The 17,808-nt window shown below is 43.3% G+C and overlaps 1 protein-coding gene across 3 annotated transcripts in view; it reads left to right on the plus strand.

Annotated features, from left to right (window-relative positions):
- Positions 1 to 1,738: 1,738 nt before the first annotated feature.
- The window catches only part of pag1 (phosphoprotein membrane anchor with glycosphingolipid microdomains 1), a 49,626-nt gene continuing 33,556 nt past the window's right edge, over positions 1,739 to 17,808 (plus strand). For 2 of the 3 annotated variants that reach the window (XM_034600399.1, XM_034600400.1), the window contains exon 1: positions 1,740 to 2,023. The gene's annotated coding sequence lies outside the window, so the exon portion shown is untranslated. Of the gene's footprint in view, positions 2,024 to 17,808 lie in introns of all 3 variants that reach the window. The other variant, XM_034600401.1, reaches the window with a different exon arrangement.

Raw genomic sequence — 17,808 nt, forward strand, 5'->3', positions numbered from 1 at the left:
TTGGAGGTTTGAAGCCTCAAATCAAAACGGGCATTTTGCAATTCCAGCAAAGGGAAGCTTGTCAAATTTGATTTTCTGTGGAAGTGGATGAGGTGGAAACTGAGAGCAAGTGGTGGCGGATTTATGCTTCTGCCATTTCTTCTCACTTTGAAGTAAATGTGAGTTTGTTATGAGTTCTCAGTAAAAGATAATTAAGTTTCAAGACAGGAAAAATCTTCAGAGAAGAGAGAGTGAACATAACACACTAACTAACCCATGTACACATGTAAATGTATAAAGCACTTCTATATTTGCACTTCCTTTTGTTTCTGTGCAGTTTAGCTTTGTATTTATAGCCTTGCTGTTTTCGAGGGCGTTTGACGAACAAAAAGTGTCCAGCACGCCCCAGCTCGCACAATTTATACTGACTTCAACACGCTGCAAATCTCTTTCCTGAAAGGCCGACAATCCGACCCCAGCCTGTGACAGTTAGACAGTGGAGGCTCGGGGCTCTAAATTTAGACACACACGGCTACTGAGAGGCAGAAGCATTTCCTATACACACCCCACATCCACCCACCCACCTTACCACACCCACACACACACACACACACACACACACACACACACACACACACACACACACACTTGTACACAAGTGTAGTTGTACTACAGTAAAAAGAAAGTGGGTGAGAGGGCGCTGAGAAACAATGAATGCTCAAGGGGACGGTTGACCTCAGAGAAAAAAACAGTACTGTCTTGTTGAAGGGTTTCATCTCTCAAGGCCTGAGCATGACAACAAGTTATGTAATATAAATTGTTTTCATAATGAAATAGCGTGTTTAGGCTGTTTAACGTGTCTTTTTCAAACTACTAGTGCTCTTAGTCTATGCTACTACTCTTACAACTATTCAAACAGATTGTCAGGAACATGCATAGTGAAGATCATAAATCATGGAGCTCAAACTGTCTCTGATGTAAACAAGGAAATGTATCAGCCACTGTTTTTCTAATTAAATTTGGAGAAAGTTTGCTTGTTGTTTTGATGGTGAATATTACTGATATAATTAAATTTGACGGCAATTATTTCATGTATACTCTTATTTACTATATCTAGTTGTAATGTATTGGTCATGAATATTATTAGATTTTGTTCATCATTTTAGATTCAATTAAATTCAATTAGATTTAATAAAAAACGTCCTAAAAGTGAATAAACCTTCACACAAGCAAAGAATGTATCTGTATCCAGTATATTTCATCTGTACATAACATATGTTCATTATGTGAAACCTCCCAGTAAGGAGATTTGGCCTCTTCTCTTTTTATGTGGTGTGTCTCGAAGCTACTTTATGTTGTAATGAAATTTGATGTGAAGCTATCAAATACAAGATCCAGCTTGACAGCATTTCCCATCATCCTTTGACACAGTTGTCTTTTTTATAGTGTGTATTCCCTTTCATAGATTTCTTATTGAATTTTTGTTTCATTTATTCGTTTTTCTTTTATTTATAGATTTTTTTTCTTTTATTTATTGATTTTTTTCTTTTAGTTATTGATTTGTCTTTTACTTATTGATTCCTTTTAGGGGCTATACAGATAAAGTTTGGTTGATTGACTGATTGATTGATTGTATGTTTGTGAATGAGGAGAAATACACCAGAGTTCTAGTGACTGCAGAGGAGACATCCACAGTAAAGCTGCAGCAGATGCAGCACTGTCATCGAAGCTGCGGACTACACTTCCCATGATTCTCTGCTGACCCTCCTCCTCCTCCTCCTGCAGACTGGCGGAGCTCGGAGCGGAGCACAGTGAACTGAACATCTCGGTGTCTCCACACCAGCGCCGGAGAAGGAGCAGCGGGACTCATCGCTCCCTGTAGCCGCCGCAGACGAACACATGAGCCGCGTCTCTTCAGGTGCAGCACCGGGAGGAGGAACGATAAAGACCCGGTGAACAGACCCGAACCACTTTCTCCTTCAAGCAGCCGCTGAATGCTGGTTTCTGGACGAGTCCTCCTCCGTCTCTCCCCCCTGTCTGACTGGTGAGTCCCTCCAGATCTTCACGTGTGTGTGTGTGTGTGTAAAAGTTGTGTTTTCTTGTGGTTGTGTATTTATCAGAGAGTGTGTGTGTGTGTGTGTGTGTCTGTGTGGAGGGAAACTTCACTGACAGTAGTTGTTACTGCGGCAGCCTCAGCGGTCGCAGTGAAACCTGCGGCGGTGACAGTGGAGCCTGAGCAGGGACTTGTTGCCTTTGCAAGCTGCAGATGCATTGAAATGCAAAGAGGATGTTCTCATCTGAATGCATCTGCACCGGATAATCCTCTGCACATTCCTTCTTTAGAGCTTGATAGTCTCCTGCTTATTCTCCCATCATTCAGTCTGCTGCAGTGGCCCATCCTTGTGTTTTACTGGATATAAAAGACAACTGTGTAACCTTGGTGTTACCTTCAGGTCTCCACCACCACAAACCTCAAATATTCCCATCACATTCTAGCTTAATTTGTCTTTATTTCTTCTTTATTTCCTCCCAGTTTGCAGTGCGTACGCATCCCTCCAGGAAATCAGATATGACTTGGCTTTCCGCTCCATGTGATTGGTTCATTTAAGGCTTGGCAGAACAGTTATGGAAACTATGCGTTCTTTCGTTACCGTGAGATACAGCTGCACTTGTTTTTGAGATGCAAATCAAGTTCCCAGCCCGTGGCGCCAAGTACAGTACACTGCTTTAAGACACACACACACACACACACACACTCTGTGCACTGTAAATGGATGGTCATGTGTATATGCCGCTGACCCCCCTGGGCGTCCTCAGATGTGCACAAACAGCACTGTCCTCATTGACACTGACAAGTACACGGCCACTCCTCTTGTACAGCCCAGCTCAAAGCCTTGCATGCATGGATAAACGCACATGCCGTATGTACATATATGATGTCTGTACGCACGTGCAGACACACACACACACACACACACACACACACACACACACACAGACTTACACTATTCTCCGCACATCTCTCTCTTTAATTGTAAATAAGAATTTCCTCTCCGCTGACCTGCCAAAAAAATAAACACCCTTTTTCACAGTCTGTCAGCTCTACTCGAGTTCTCTCTTTTTTCCCCCTGCAATTCTCTCTCTCTCTCTCTCTCTCTCTCTCTCTCTCTCTCTCTCTCTCTCTCTCTCTCTCTCTCTCTCTCTCTCTATACACACACACACGCGCGCACAGGCACATAGAGCAAAACGCCAGCAATAGAAAGCCTCTCGCTCAGTAGTTGAATAGGAGCTGTTGGCAGCACATCTCCCCTGCAGCAGCTCTCACAGAAAGTTGACATCCACTTCGTCAAATACAATTTGCTTCCCGGTGCATTCACTGCACTTCCTTGTGTTGTGTGTTAAACATTGAATGAAATTGGTATTTCCCTGACATCTTGACACCATGACTAAAATAAAACAAGCCCCCTGTTCAAACATCACATGGCTGATACAACACATTCAGTGTTTAAATCCAGCATGGAGAGCAAATGGCTGCAGTGATGTACAACTAATTTAAAATGCTTGGCCCTGTGTCATCACAAAAGTAAAGGGTCAGAGCTGGATGTCTGCGAATGTCTGAATCCATGTCACTCTGTGAGCGATTGACCGTGTGGAGGTTAAAGGGGGACAGCAACACGGCAAATGTTTTGTGACAGTTTGAACTCCAGGTTATTCATATCATGCTTGCTAATGCTGGTATTTGGATCGAGACAAGGTTGGGTTTACTTGCAGCTGTTGCCAGTGGGACCGGAGAGTGAGGAGCGAAACAACTGAGTTATTATGGGGATCCTCTTGTTCGTGTTTCCCCAAACTGAAAGAACAGAAAGTAGTTTTAAGCCAAAACCTAACCAAGCCACCTTAACACTCATACTGTCGTTACCATGACACTAAAGGTCCGGTTGTTTGACAAGTGTTCCAGCGCCTTCCTTAGATCATACACATGAAGCTGATTAAGAGACTTTTCCCCCCTGAACGTCCGAACCAAGGTTGGTGTCTTTGTTACATTTGATTGTAACCCATTGTAATGTATGGAGCACACTGAAGACTTTAGTATGACATAGGTACGTCCTGTTAATGCTGTATCAACTTCCTGCAATTTATCAGAAAGTCCATCCAATCCATAAAAGTGTTTTCACTCTGCAAACGAACCAAACCATGGTTCAGTGTGATCTAGACTCTGAGGCACTTGGACAGTAGATAAGAAGCTGCATGAGCATCCCAAACAATCCTCTTCATTGACGTGTTTTTCGATCTCTGTAATGTTGATTTTGGTTTATAAATGTTACCTGTTGAACCTGTAGGCCGGCTTCATCTCAAAATTCCTCTGCAGAGCTAAAACGGGTCGATCGCTTTCAGGAAACAATTTAGCAACAGAACAATTTAACCTCCGCAGGACGCTGTAACTCTCATTGTTTTCTGACCTTGTGGTAAAATAACTTTGTAGAGAGTCATTTTCATCATGACCTTAACTGTTCCCTGTTTAGGCGGCCGAGCAGCTGCCTGTGATTTGACTCAATAAATCAGGTCTTAATGTGTGTGATGGGCTGAACGAGAACACAGTGACGCTGCTGTACTGGGCCTGGAGGTCCTGCTGCTGCGAGGACACGGTATAATCGCGCTCTGTCTGATCGCTGTGAATGTAGAGTTTCATCATAGGCTGTCAGGACGTCGTTTAGGAGACGACACACATTTCACACTCACTTAAGCTTCAACAAGCGAGGACCCCATCCCCATCATTTGTAGGCAAACAGTGGAGTGTGAGGCTCTGCACCCCAGGTTTTTGCAATTACCCGGCCCTGTTTGACACCCCCGTCCATCTGAGACACGCACGCACGCACGCACGCACGCACGCACGCACGCACGCACGCACACACCTCAAGGAATTAGACGGACAATCCAGTCTGGAGGAAGAGTGTGTTGCTGTGACTACCAGAGCTCTGAATGTTTGTTAAATGTCAGGAGCAGGATTCTGTTATGAAAATAGAAAATGCAGAATTTGTGATGGCGATGCAGAGAGTATATGTTCTCTCGTGGATCTGGAGGTAGAGGAGCTAAATGGAATTATTCTCCCTCGTGTTGCCAGGAGGGGATTCTGGTGATTAAAGCTACAAGACAGACAAACATTTCTATATTTTTATTGTGAACTTAAAGGTTCAGTGTGTAGGATTGAGTGACATCTAGTGGTGAAGTTGCATGAGCATTGGCCTTGGCGGACGTACACACTCTTCCAGTATCCTTCTATTTAACTTTGCACTTGTTCACTCCAGCTGAATTAGGGCTGACTTGTCTCCTCTGCTTGTTCAGATCAAACGATTCAGATCAAATGAAACCGTTTCAATTAAACGAAGTCGTGGATTGAGCAAGAATAAAGTCATGCAATGGAGGCTATGACAGATAAGCAGAATCAAAAATGAGAGAGCGATTCTCGTGCGTCAGTCGGGTTATCACTGCTGCTCCCCTCGGTCTCCTCAACACGATTGACTCTTGCAGAATTGATTTTTCATTTGTTCTGTGCAGCTTGAAGGGCACTTGTTACGCTTTTTGAAATCGCATTTGTGAGAGTTGTTAGAGCAGCTGCACAGCTTCTTCTTCTTCTTCTTCTGAAGGGACACGAGCACACTATCTTCAAAGGCTGCACTTGACAGAGTTTCTGCATCTTCAACAGGTTTAGAGCCGCGTTCGCCTCAGATATGCAAATTTAAGACAGATGACAGGCACTCGTTTTATAGCGGCTTTTTTCACCACAAGTCTGTGTCTCTCTCTCTCTCTGTGTGTGTGTGTGTGTGTGTGTGTGTGTGTGTGTGTGTGTGTGTGTCACCGCTAGCAAGTAGCAACACCTTTGAGAGAAGTAGCAGCTGCTCTCATTATGTAAGCATGCCAACCTTAGAAATACCTTGTGTCACGTGGTTGTTTTGTGTGTGTGTCTGTGTGCGACAAACATGCCACACATCGTAAAATGGCATTTCTGAAACACTGCAACAAAAGCCAGACTTGTTTGTCCTGTAGTACAGTTGTTGGAATCCTGCCTATTCATGCTGAGACACACACACACCCACACAGACACACACACACCCACACACACGTTTCTACTTCTATCTTAGTGAGGACACTCATTGACATAATTCATTCCCTAACCTTAACCACCACAACTAAATGCCTAACCACAACCTAAACCTAATTCTAAACCTAACACCAAGTCTTTACCCCCAAACAGTCCTTTAAAGGTGGGTCAGAAAGTGAGGACCGGACAAAATGTCCTTACTCCGTAGGACATGGTCTCAAAATGGTCCTCACAAAGATATCTGAACAAGAGCGCGCACACACACTTTTATCAAGTCATTGCAGCCCGAAGCAATTTTCTCAAGGATGACAATGTGTTTCAGTTTGTATTCACCTGTTCTGCTGCTGTGTTTGTGTTGTGTGCTCTCTGCTGCAGCTCTGAAACCCACCTCACCTCTGTGCTGCTGCGAGACCGAGCTCGATACAGAGGAAGAGGGGGTGTGGATGCGATTAGCTGGGATCGCCTCGGGACAGCTCTAATGGGAAATCAGAGTCCCTCCTCTCAAGAATTGTGGGAAACTCAAGTCGCTCTGTATTCATCCCCCGGTGTTGGAAAGTACACGCTGGGTGGAGGCATCTCAAATGATTTGCATTCTGGTGTCATTGCTGTGTAATGTATGCAGAGATTAAAGCTCTATCTGGAGCTTTCAGTCACATGACACAGACGTCAGCTGCAACCGTACTAATACTTTGTTTATCTTCTTCCAGACAAGTGTTTAGCTCTGTATCAGAAATAATCTCCGTCCATACTAACACACTTGAAAACCCATATCAGGTGACCATTCTCATACACTGGGCATTTGCCCGCTGGTCTAAACAGGAGGCAGATTGTCGAGTCTGCAATTGGTTGCTTAGTTACAGAAAAAGAACGAGAAACAGCAATAGTGAAAAGTAAGAGCAGCGATTTCTTCTCTTGGACAGACGACAAGGAAGCAAATGGGACTGAGAGTGACAGCATTATCATTTCTGCCAGGCGTAACCGTAGCAACGGTGATGTGTTTTAAGACTAAAACGTAGTAGTGTGGATGTAGCTTTCATCAGTTCATCGAGCTGGCTCAGAGAAGAATGAACTCTACCCAAAGGAAACACAATCCACCTACCAGCACCTGTAAAGCTTGTTGGAACCCAGGTTGGTTTTTCAGCTATGTGGATTGTTTCCATTTGATCTGATAAGATTTTTAGATCTGTCTCTAAGATTTCTGTCGCCAACTCTTTTGAATGGAAGTCATTTTTCTTGAGGCGCATTTTAGAAACACAACAGGGGAACGGGTTTTTTAGAATGTCCAGATTAGTCCAGATAACCAGGTACTGTCATAACGAGAACAGGTTTTTGACTTCTGTTGGAGAAATAGACACAGCTAAGTTTGCCTTGGTACTCCTGAGTGTATTTCCAACAAAAAAAATACTGCATGCCTCCAAATCTCTCTCCCTTTGATGCAAACATCAAATTTCTTAGTAGACTGGCAGCCTCTGACAGTGCTTCTACTTTGTGTGCCTCTTGGTTGAATTTGGCAAAAAAAGACACGTTGGTTTCTCTCGTGTGAATGTTTATTCGCTGCTATCGAGGGACGCTGCCTGCTGCCTCTTGCTCTTCAAGTCAAATGGAGTGACGCCAAGGCCTGGGAGGGAACAAGTGGAAACATCCTCTCTGTGGCAGAAGCTGTAGGGTTTGTGGGAAGTGTGGTTCTACTTTTGATAAACATGGTATATACGTCAAGTAACACCTTGAGGTGCAAAGTGAACAAATGATTAAGAGCCATTGGGAGGAGTGATGTACTGAACAGTAGCTGTGGTTGAGTGAGCAGGGTGTGTATAAACTGTCCTTGGTGTGAGATTTTGCTGAAGCAGCACACACACACACACACACACACACACACACACACACACACACACACACACACACACACACACACACACACACACACACACACACACACACACACACACACTGCAGGGGTGGATGGCTACAATGTCGCCCAAGGGGATGATCCTCAACTCAAACTGTTGACTAAAACGCTGCAGCGTGGGGGCACACATGCATACACACAAATTGTGTACATGTAGATTAGACACACACACAAATGTCTGCATGCACATACCGAGCCTTATCTGTGTTCTGCTTGTGTTTTGTCATTGTGAGAACAATATCTCGTTTCTTTGTGTGACATCTGTTTGTTGTTTTTTTCCGCCTGTGGATTTCTCTCACGGCATCACGTTTTCTGAACAAGTGATAATTTCATCTTGGGCTTTTTGTGTTTTTATAGTCGTGTTAGAAATAATACAATAAGGCAGTGTTCTGTCAGCGCTGTAGTCATCATGTGTTCATGTGGTCGGGTATTTAGCATCATGTGTTTGGGCGTTTTATAGCCGCAGCTGAATGGGGCTTATTGGACAGATAATGAAAAGATAAAACACAAAGAGATGATTGTTGTTGAGCTGTTTGACGTCTCTGTGTGTATATATTTAGTATTTGTCATGCATGCAGTTAAAGCACATGTGTTTATTTCATATAAACTGAATAGGGGTGAGGATTGGGCTCTGCAGGGTGGTTGTATGCCCCGTCAGATGAAGGATGGCTCGGCCACAGGATTGGCTGCCATACATCACTAAGGACCCTGGTCTGGCTGACACCATTTTTACACCTTTTCTCTCCATCTGTCTGTGTCTGTCACTCTCCCTGTTTGTCAGTTTGTTCCATTTCTCTCCTTCCAATTCCCGCCACCTTGTTTTTCACACTTTGACACTTTTCTTTCGTCACCTGTCCCTCCTCCTCATCTTGACTTGCATTCCAATCCTCCTCCTCCTCTGACCTTCTGTCACCATTTCTCCCTTATTCTCATTTCCCTTCAGTTTGTCTCCTCTCGATTCCTCTTTCTATATTTTTAATCACTCTACCTTGCAGTCTCTATTTCACTTCGTCTGATTCTGCCCTCCCAATGTTGGCAGGGGTGATTTTAGGCTGATCTAAACCAATTATCTGGCCAAATGATCCTGTAGAAATGGAGAATTGGAGAGGCTCTAAAAGGAACAGTGACAACTGCCGTAGACAATGAGAGCGAGCTGACAGGGAGGCGTCACCAACTGCATGTTGCATACTTCTGTTTATAACCGAAACTGCCTACAGCGTAAATAAGAGTCTTGTCTCCTTTGCCAGGTGGACAAACGTGTGTAATTGTGGCAACAGTATGAGTGTTTTTTTCCTTTATTATGTTTTTATTGTCCGTGGAAAACATTGCACAAACAACTGGAACCAGCTGACGATGCCAGTAGTCCTCCTCCATTTTAGTTTTTGTTCCGAAGTCTTCAATCACTCGAGTTTCTGTGAGTTCAAGTCTCTGGAATCGTCACTCAGAAAATCCAAAAGTGTGAGGTCCTACGTTTCAACAAGATCATCAAGTGTCTTGCGATTAAAAGATCAGAAATCGGTTACTTCTGTCATTATGTATAACCCTATCTCAAATCTTCCACTGTGCAGCAGGAATACGAAACATGAAAACATGCAAAACTAACTCTACCATTAGCATTAATCTTGACCAGAGGCAGTCATACAAAAACACTCACACACAAATGTAGTCTGCCCTGCTTATAATTAAAGAGAACCTCCCTCTTCCCTTCTCCCAGGCTGGTTCATAATAGGAAATGCCCCCGTTATCTCTACAGGCACCGGCGTATTAATATAAGCCGTAGACAAACAAGGTGTGGGTACATGCTCTGCTATGCCTGCACTCTGGTACGAAGCTGTTATTACACGGACAGGCCTTTCAAACGGTTTCCCCCAAGGATGCTGCACTCATCTGTGTAGAGCTGGGGCGAGAGAAGGTGAACAACAGACAGGTGTGAGGAGAAGAGGGGAAATGAGGGAAGTGAAAGATGGAGATCTCCAGGGTCAAACATCATCTTTTTTTATGTAGAGGGTAAGAGAACTGAATGTTGAGTGGATGCAAAAGGAATCTGCAGCCAGAGTCAGTCTCACATTGTTGTAAATGCATCATTGTATGGGAAAGAAAACTATGAAATGCTTGGCTGCAACTAATGATTATTTTCCTTTTAATTATTTGGGTTATTTTAGTTTGGTTGGTTCACTGCTTTTTTTTGTTTTCGCGTCATACCAGCTTCTGATTTCCTATTTTGCTTGATTTAATGGCAAACACCGTCAGTAGTTTTTAAAAAAACAATTGTTTCAGAAAATGTGGAAGCAAGGTGGCATCAGAAAGTGGAAATATGGGGCTGAAGGAGCTTGTCGAGCTCTGTAGCTGGTGAGCTAACTACTAACATGCTAGCCAGCTGGCATTATGCTAGCACTAGCCTCAACATCTCTCTGAGCTTTTTGCTAGTTTCTCTATTCCGGGTCATTTCCTCCTTATTGTGTTGTGCATCATTTAGTTTGATACAGAGTTGAATTGAAGAAGCAGAAAACTCCCTGAGGTAAAATAGTGCAAACAAACTTGCTTACTGCTCATTAGCAATCCTCCGAAGAAACTTCCTAGAGCCATTTTGTATTTTCAGTTATTCCTTTGATACTTTCTTTGATCTTGCTAACTTCCCGTTAGCAAGCTTGTTGGCTTGCTTTGGGAATATAGGTCAACCTAGGAACTCATTAACTACAAAACATGACCAGGACCCTAAATGAATGGTTAGAGAGCCATAACTGGACTTTCAATGGTCACCAGGCCATAAAAACTTTGTGTTTGATCTTTAAATTCAATTGGTGCATCCCTCAAGTTCTTGTTCTGATATTCTCTCTCTGCCACCTTCAGTTGAAACAGTTGTGGACCGCAAGTGTCAGTGTAACATCACAACTGGCTTTCTGTGTTTCCCAGTTCAGGAGACGTTTGGCTGTTTCGGGGGAGGGGCGGGACATGTGTCATACAACCACCAACGCTGGCGTTAACAGACTGTTCTATTCCCTTAGTGGTTAATTGTCTCCTCCCTTGTTATGTCTCTGAATGACTTCACACAGTTCATTGAAAGACACATTCGTATTATCCACCCCTGTGTCATTACTCACTCACTCCTCAGTTCACATTTAAACAGAGGTTAAATAAAAAAGCAGTGCATCACACTAACTTTTAGGCTCTCTACCTCCACGTTCCCTCAAAGGGCCAAGGCAGCTTTCCCTGGCCAATGGTGGACATTTATGGATCCAATATGTCTTGTGCTGTAAAATGTTTAATGTTGGGCCTTCATTTAGGAGTGCCAGTTCTACACACTCAGTTCTACTGCCTGTGATGTATTGTATTGTACTGCTGCCGCTGTCTCACTGCATCAACAACATTAAATCTGATCATATTACCAGAAAATGTGGGCTGTAGAGGCTGCGGTCAGGGCAGGGTCAACAGTTTACAGTGAGAGTAGAAGACCTCCAGTTTCGTGTGTGTGCGTGCGTGCGCGCGCGTGCGTGCGTAAGACAAAGGACAAAAGCAAGGTCATGTCAGACAAATTGTTATTGTCTGTTGGCAACACTTATATATAAAATGACACATTTACAAAATTATTTGTCTTTGCATTGAACACACAATTCTTTCAACAACTAAGAAACTTCCTATATTTTCCGTGATTTCTTTGATCGATGAGTGAGCGACTCTGCCCTCACTTTGAAATTGGCAATAAAGGAAGTGATCAGTTTTCAGTTCTGTCTTGCCTCACTGCGTGATAGTTTGAAGCCATTATCCAGCCGGCACAGAGGAAATGACTGCCTGCTATTATCAATTTTTCTCCAGAGAGAAGCCTCAAGCCTGATTGCAAATGACTGTTTACAGCGGGGAGTATATTTTTTAATGGACTGCAGGGCCTAATGTCACCAGAGAGCGTGATGTGTGTCTGGGAGGGTGAGAGTCAGACTGCAACAACCTGCAACATGAGGATTGCAGGAAAACTCGAGAAAGCTGCAATTAAAGCCATTAGGACTGTTTGCACATGTACTGTTTCTTTGAACCGAGGGGATTGATTGCTCAGTTATAACTGCAAGTCATCCAGGGAATTTACTCTGTCTCCTTCTGTTTTCCTACTCTGTCCTCCGCCTCCTCCTTCCTCTCTCCATCTCTGTCAGTGCTGAGCTCTTTGAATAGGCTGCTTGTTTGCCTGCGCTGGCATCTGGTAAATATGCTCCACTATTTAGGACTAGACAGTGGCAATAACAGAACATAAAGGGAGGAAGACGGAGCGAAAAGAAAGACTTACAGAGCAGAGAGAGTGGCACAGACCGAGAATTAGAAAGAGTCTTGAATGAATAAGTAAATAGAATAAGAGAAAAGATGTTTGAGCCAAGTGGAAGGACAAAGATGTGATTGTTGAGGGAAATGAGGGACCTCTCAGTTCCTGGCCAGTTTGTCCCTGATGTTTTTCTAAGATTCCCAGATGAAAAACTTTATTTATGTAATGTAATTTTTCAATAAGAGCTATTATTTATCTGACTTATAAGAGTTGGAAGCCTCAATACTTTGGCCTTGAGTTATAGCTCACCTCTTTCTATATTTTTTGTAAAAGGTTCATTATGTTGTCACCATTGGCTTTAACAGTTAATAATAAATCATTCACTCATGCTGTCAACATCAAAACATTAACAAGAGTGTATTGGTTGCCAGGTCTTGTAAAAAATTACCTACAGTCTATCCCTGTTATTTTGTAATGTTTGTTTTATATTTGTTGGAAAAAACCCTATTTCCCGTATTTATAACTTAATAAAATGATTCAATAACTTTCATTAAAGTATTTAATTACAAATTACAAACCCATAATATGGTGCGTCTTGAAATTATAGTGTCTATTCTTATTCTTTGACCTGTTTAATGATTCAAATCATAACCAAACATACAGAAATACTGATTCTGATTAATCACACTCAAACCCTCTATATACTAAACACATGGCTGATGGAGCAGAACAGTCATCTCACCATCTTTAAATGGTCTACAATGTTTACACTTGACTTTTTGATTCATCTGTTTTAACATAACACAGCCACACACAAAAGGTTGGGTGAGTGTACGTGGAAACGTTGGGTGGAAAATAATGGATTTTGAAGACTGTGGTGTTTGGTCTCCTTTTAATATTTAACACTGCCTTTGTTTAATCATTGAGAATTTGGTTAGACGAGGGCAGAGAGACCAACCAACCAAACAGATGACGACAGCACAAGTTTTTATTTGGACAAATGTAACATGCAACTGATTATATTAAGGCAGCGTCTACGGGTATATCTGTACAAGAATAAAACAAAACACAGTCAGAGAGAAGAGTTGAAATGAATCAATTGGTCAGATGATTTCATCTCTGGTCGTTTTACTACTTTCTGAAGTTTTGTTGGCCAAAGTATTTTGTAAGTGAATAAAGAAAACAAGGTGTTTTCTGTAGTTGCAGCCCTGAAATACAGTGTGGGATCTTAAGAATCTACTGTGTGAGAGGACGTGGGAAAGGTTCCGGTCATGTGCGGCAGCTGACTCTTGCATCTTCCTTGAGTTTTGTCAGAATGCTTATCTTTCACTTGTATAATCTCTTGAGGATGAGTTCAGGTGCAGCCCAGGGAGCACAGAACAGCACGTTTGAAAAATGCAGACAAAGCCTAAACGCCCGGGTTGAGTTGCGGAAGTTGCTCCTTTTTCTTCAGATAGCGCGAGTGGGAGTTTTGACAAGAGGAAGCAAAAGAAGGAGGTGAAGATGAAAGTGGTTTACCTCTCAGCTCCTGGTGAAGGATGTGATCTCAGTGCCGGAGAGAGGAAATTTGTAGAAAGAGAGAGGCCTGAGCGTGAAAAAACCAAGAGAGCCACCGCAGCAGGGTGCTGGGCTGAGCTGCACTGAACTGCGACATAAAAGGTTTTGAACCGGAGCCAACCCCCTGAGCTCTCTACGAATACTGAGGGGAAAAGACAGGAAATGATGAGAGGAGAGAAAAGGTAAAGAAAATGGAGGATTAGAGGGGAGGGCTGAAGATGAAACGAGGAGGGAAAATGGAGCCTTGGGTAGTCAAGTGAACTAAAGTGTCTTCTATTAAGTTGACAGAGTTTAGGATGAACCTCGGAGGAGCCGACAGATTTCTAATGCAGAGCTTTAACTCTCTGGGAGACGACTTTCTTTTATAACCAAGTGCAAACAGTCTTTGTACAGAGGAGGGGACGTGATGCAGGAAACCAAACACCAGGAGAAGTTATGAGGATAACGGTTGAATTGAATTAAAGGCTCTAGCTTTGGGTGGAGGTTTGAATATGACTCCTTTTTAGAAATTATTTCAGGAGTGTCCCTGAATGCGGAGGAATGTAGGAATGGACAGATGGCACAGGGGATCGGGAAAGAAAAGGAGGAGGAGGAGGAGGAATTTCAGGGAAATGAGCCAATGGCAAAAGAGCAGACAGTGAAAGCAGGAAATCCAAGTTTGAATATGAGCTCCTTGATTCTGACTTGAAAAATACTAGTACAAGTATTTCTGAGCAGAAATAACAAGTTAAACTTTGCAATATCGGGCTGTGCGTCTCGTCAGATTCTCAACTCCACAAGGATTATGTAATCCGATGCAGTTTTGTGAAATAAATTGCATCATCTCAAACACTTTAGAGCATCAATGAAATTCGAATGAGTGTCTGAGCAGAAGATTGGGTTCGGTCTTTATTCTGTTTGGGCTGCAACTCACATTTATTTCAGTCAGGACAGACTTAGAGCAACAGATGAGAATGAGTAAATAAGACTGAAGTTGAATTTCTTTTGAACAGAGGAATGGATTTTGATGCTTAGACCCTGTTGGGAAATAGAACATAATGGAAGCAGTCGTTTGGATTAGGTGCTTCGGATATGAAGGAGTCTAGAAACTGGTATCTGTTGGGGACTGACGAAGGGCTTCTGATTGGACGGGTTGAAGGGAGCTGACTGGGTATCCAGAATTGAGTCGTTGCAGGGATGGTGGTGGGTCGCTCAGCTAAACCAACAGAGAGAACAATATAAACTTTGACAGCTTGCAGGTAATTGGCTCAAGGTGAGCGAATTAAGAAAATTAACATAAATGCAAAATGGTGCATATTGGCAAACTAACACTGTAATATTCTAGTGAAAGGCTCAAATTTTATCAACAATATATCATTCTGCTCTAATCAATCATCAATTCTTTTCTTTTCTGTGGATCAGCTTCTTGATGTATTGACCATCACCTGCAGTAAAAAGAATCCTGACAGATGGTCACAGTTATTAATATGAGCTGATTATGAATCCGTGCCCACAGATGACTAATGGAGGTGTTTCTGTTTTTCGCTCTGTGCTCTGCGGCTGCATTGTTTCCCTGATTTGAATAAACGTTGGGAGAATTGTTCTCTCCCCAGCTGTCAGGAGCAGTAAAAAATGGTGTGATAAAGAGCGGGCTGCAGTGGCTGCTGCAGTGCTAAAGAAGGAGGCGCAGGATGGGAGGGGGGGTGGGGGATTCCACAGCAGCCTCACCTCTTTACATTGTTTGTCGTGTTTCTCCTCTCCCGTTACACACAAAAACACTTTTCCCGTTCATCGTGGCGCCACACACACACACACACACACACACACACACACACACACACACACACCACAGGCAATAAACACGCATCCGCTCATAAACCGGTAAATTAAAAGCCTGAGTCACAGCGACAAATGAGGCTGCGGGGATTAGCTTCTTTTCAACCATGCTATGAAAGTTATTTTTAGTCTCCTCCCTGGCACACAATGCCACATAAAAAAAAAAAGACAACAAAGGGGGTAGAGCACAGCCCTGAGTTCAGATCTGTGTCTGGCTGAGGTTTCAGTGGGCTGGGGGTTGTCATTGATACGTGAGATTTGACTGCCAGTAAATGTTGCTTTTTAACAAAGAGTGCGATGAGAAAGGGAGTTTCTTATGACTTATATTGTACATTAAAAATGAATTGTTGTACACTTGAAACTGTACAATGGGGGAATATGGTCACTTAAAGGGAAACCAAAAGGAGATTTAAAGAATAGAGTCACGATATTACAAGAATATATTCATAATTTTAGGCCGTGTGTTGCTTTAGAGGGGGAATACCAGAAAGTGAGTCTGTCGCCTGTGATAAAATGTGGAGCATCTTGTTAGTTAGACCTTTTTATAGGTTTCACAAATAAAGTAATACTTAATCCTTTTTGTTTATCACCACCACACTATCATAACTGTGGGCAGCGCTTTTTGCCGTGTGCCCGCTCACACACTCACGCTATTGTCCATAAAGTTTTTACAGTCCACACAGACGGTCAGACCTCATAGTTTCAGCTGCAGCTCAGAATCTGTTGGGCTTAAGAGCCACTTTTGTGCACCTGCCTGTGCACCCCTGCTACTGCCATATGTTGGATAAATTCTATGAGAAATGCTGCTTAATTTTACATTTGTATTCTAAAAATATTAAGACTTTAAATCTCTCGTAATTGCCGGGTTTTTTTCTTCAACATGGCCATGAACCTTTGTCTTAAAACTGAGATTAGATGATCTAAAATGAGTCCCTACTTTATTACATCTTTGTTTTACACACACTTAAAGACGTGTCCCCTTTTCCCCTCCACACATTCAAACGAATGAACCCCCTGCCTCGTGCACATACACACAGAAATCAGTGTTGGCCCTCAGCCTCCACGGTAACTAATCACTTGGACAGCGCGGCCGTGCCCTCTCATTAAACATGCTGTACACTGAAAGCAACACGGCTAATGACTCTGCATCGCCTGTTACACGTACAATATCTCAGGCTTAGTGCCCTGGTAACTGCAGCTCCAGCTGTTTAGTGAATTAACAGGGAAACGTCCTGGAGAGTTGTGTGACGTCCTGCCTGAGATAACTAGCAGCGAAGTAGCCGTCAGTTCATGTGTACGGATTCTGTGCTTTTCCTGAAATCCCTCAATAAGCAGAAGCTATGCATACACTGTAACATAAATCCCCCCCCCCCCCCCCCCCCCCCCCCCCCCCCCCCCCCCCCCCCCCCCCACTCGCTCCCAACAATATCGACACTGTTCCAGAAACTTCACAACCCATTTGTCGTGATGTCGGCGCTCCCGAGCTTTTTTAGCACTCCGTCTCCGCGCTGTCATCGTGCATCCGCTGATGTTTGCGAGCGAGCGTGCAGCCCGTTCGTCTATTCGAGACGACGTGCGCCTCCCCCCCCCCCCCAAACCTGGCTTCCTCAGGCGAGCACGCACAGATTTATATCAACAAAGATTTGCAGGAGAGCAAATCACAGAGCGGCAGAATCCAAGAATTGTGAGCCTGCCTGCAAACACACAATCTGCTCCTTCGCTGAGCTCTCCACAAATATACGTGCAGGGCTTATAAACGGTTTAGAGTCATATTTTTGGACATAATTATTCTCAACATGATGTGTGTGACAAAGTTGGGTTTCACTTTGATGCTCTTGTTCTGTCTCTTCTTGGATTGCTCCTAAACAGTCGTCTGAGTTGTCAGCCGATGATGAATTGCATGGATTCAGTAACAGCATCAATTTCTCTGCCTCACTTTGAGGCAGCGCATCGACTGTAAGGTAATCACTTAAATAACGGCTGAGAGGAGAGACTGTGTGTATGTATACAAGTGTACACACATGTTTCATTCTCCATGTTTCAATTGTGCACAGGTATGATAGAGTGCATGTACTGAAGCACATGTATGTGTTTGCAGGAGGCGTCAGTCCATGTGTTGGAATTGTGTTTTCATACATATACAAGTGTGTTTATGCCCGTGCGAGTCTGTCAGTGTGTGAGTGTGCACATCTGAAAGGTCTGCAT

Source organism: Hippoglossus hippoglossus, chromosome 11 (genome assembly GCF_009819705.1).
Source record: "Hippoglossus hippoglossus isolate fHipHip1 chromosome 11, fHipHip1.pri, whole genome shotgun sequence".
Lineage (NCBI taxonomy): Eukaryota > Metazoa > Chordata > Actinopteri > Pleuronectiformes > Pleuronectidae > Hippoglossus > Hippoglossus hippoglossus.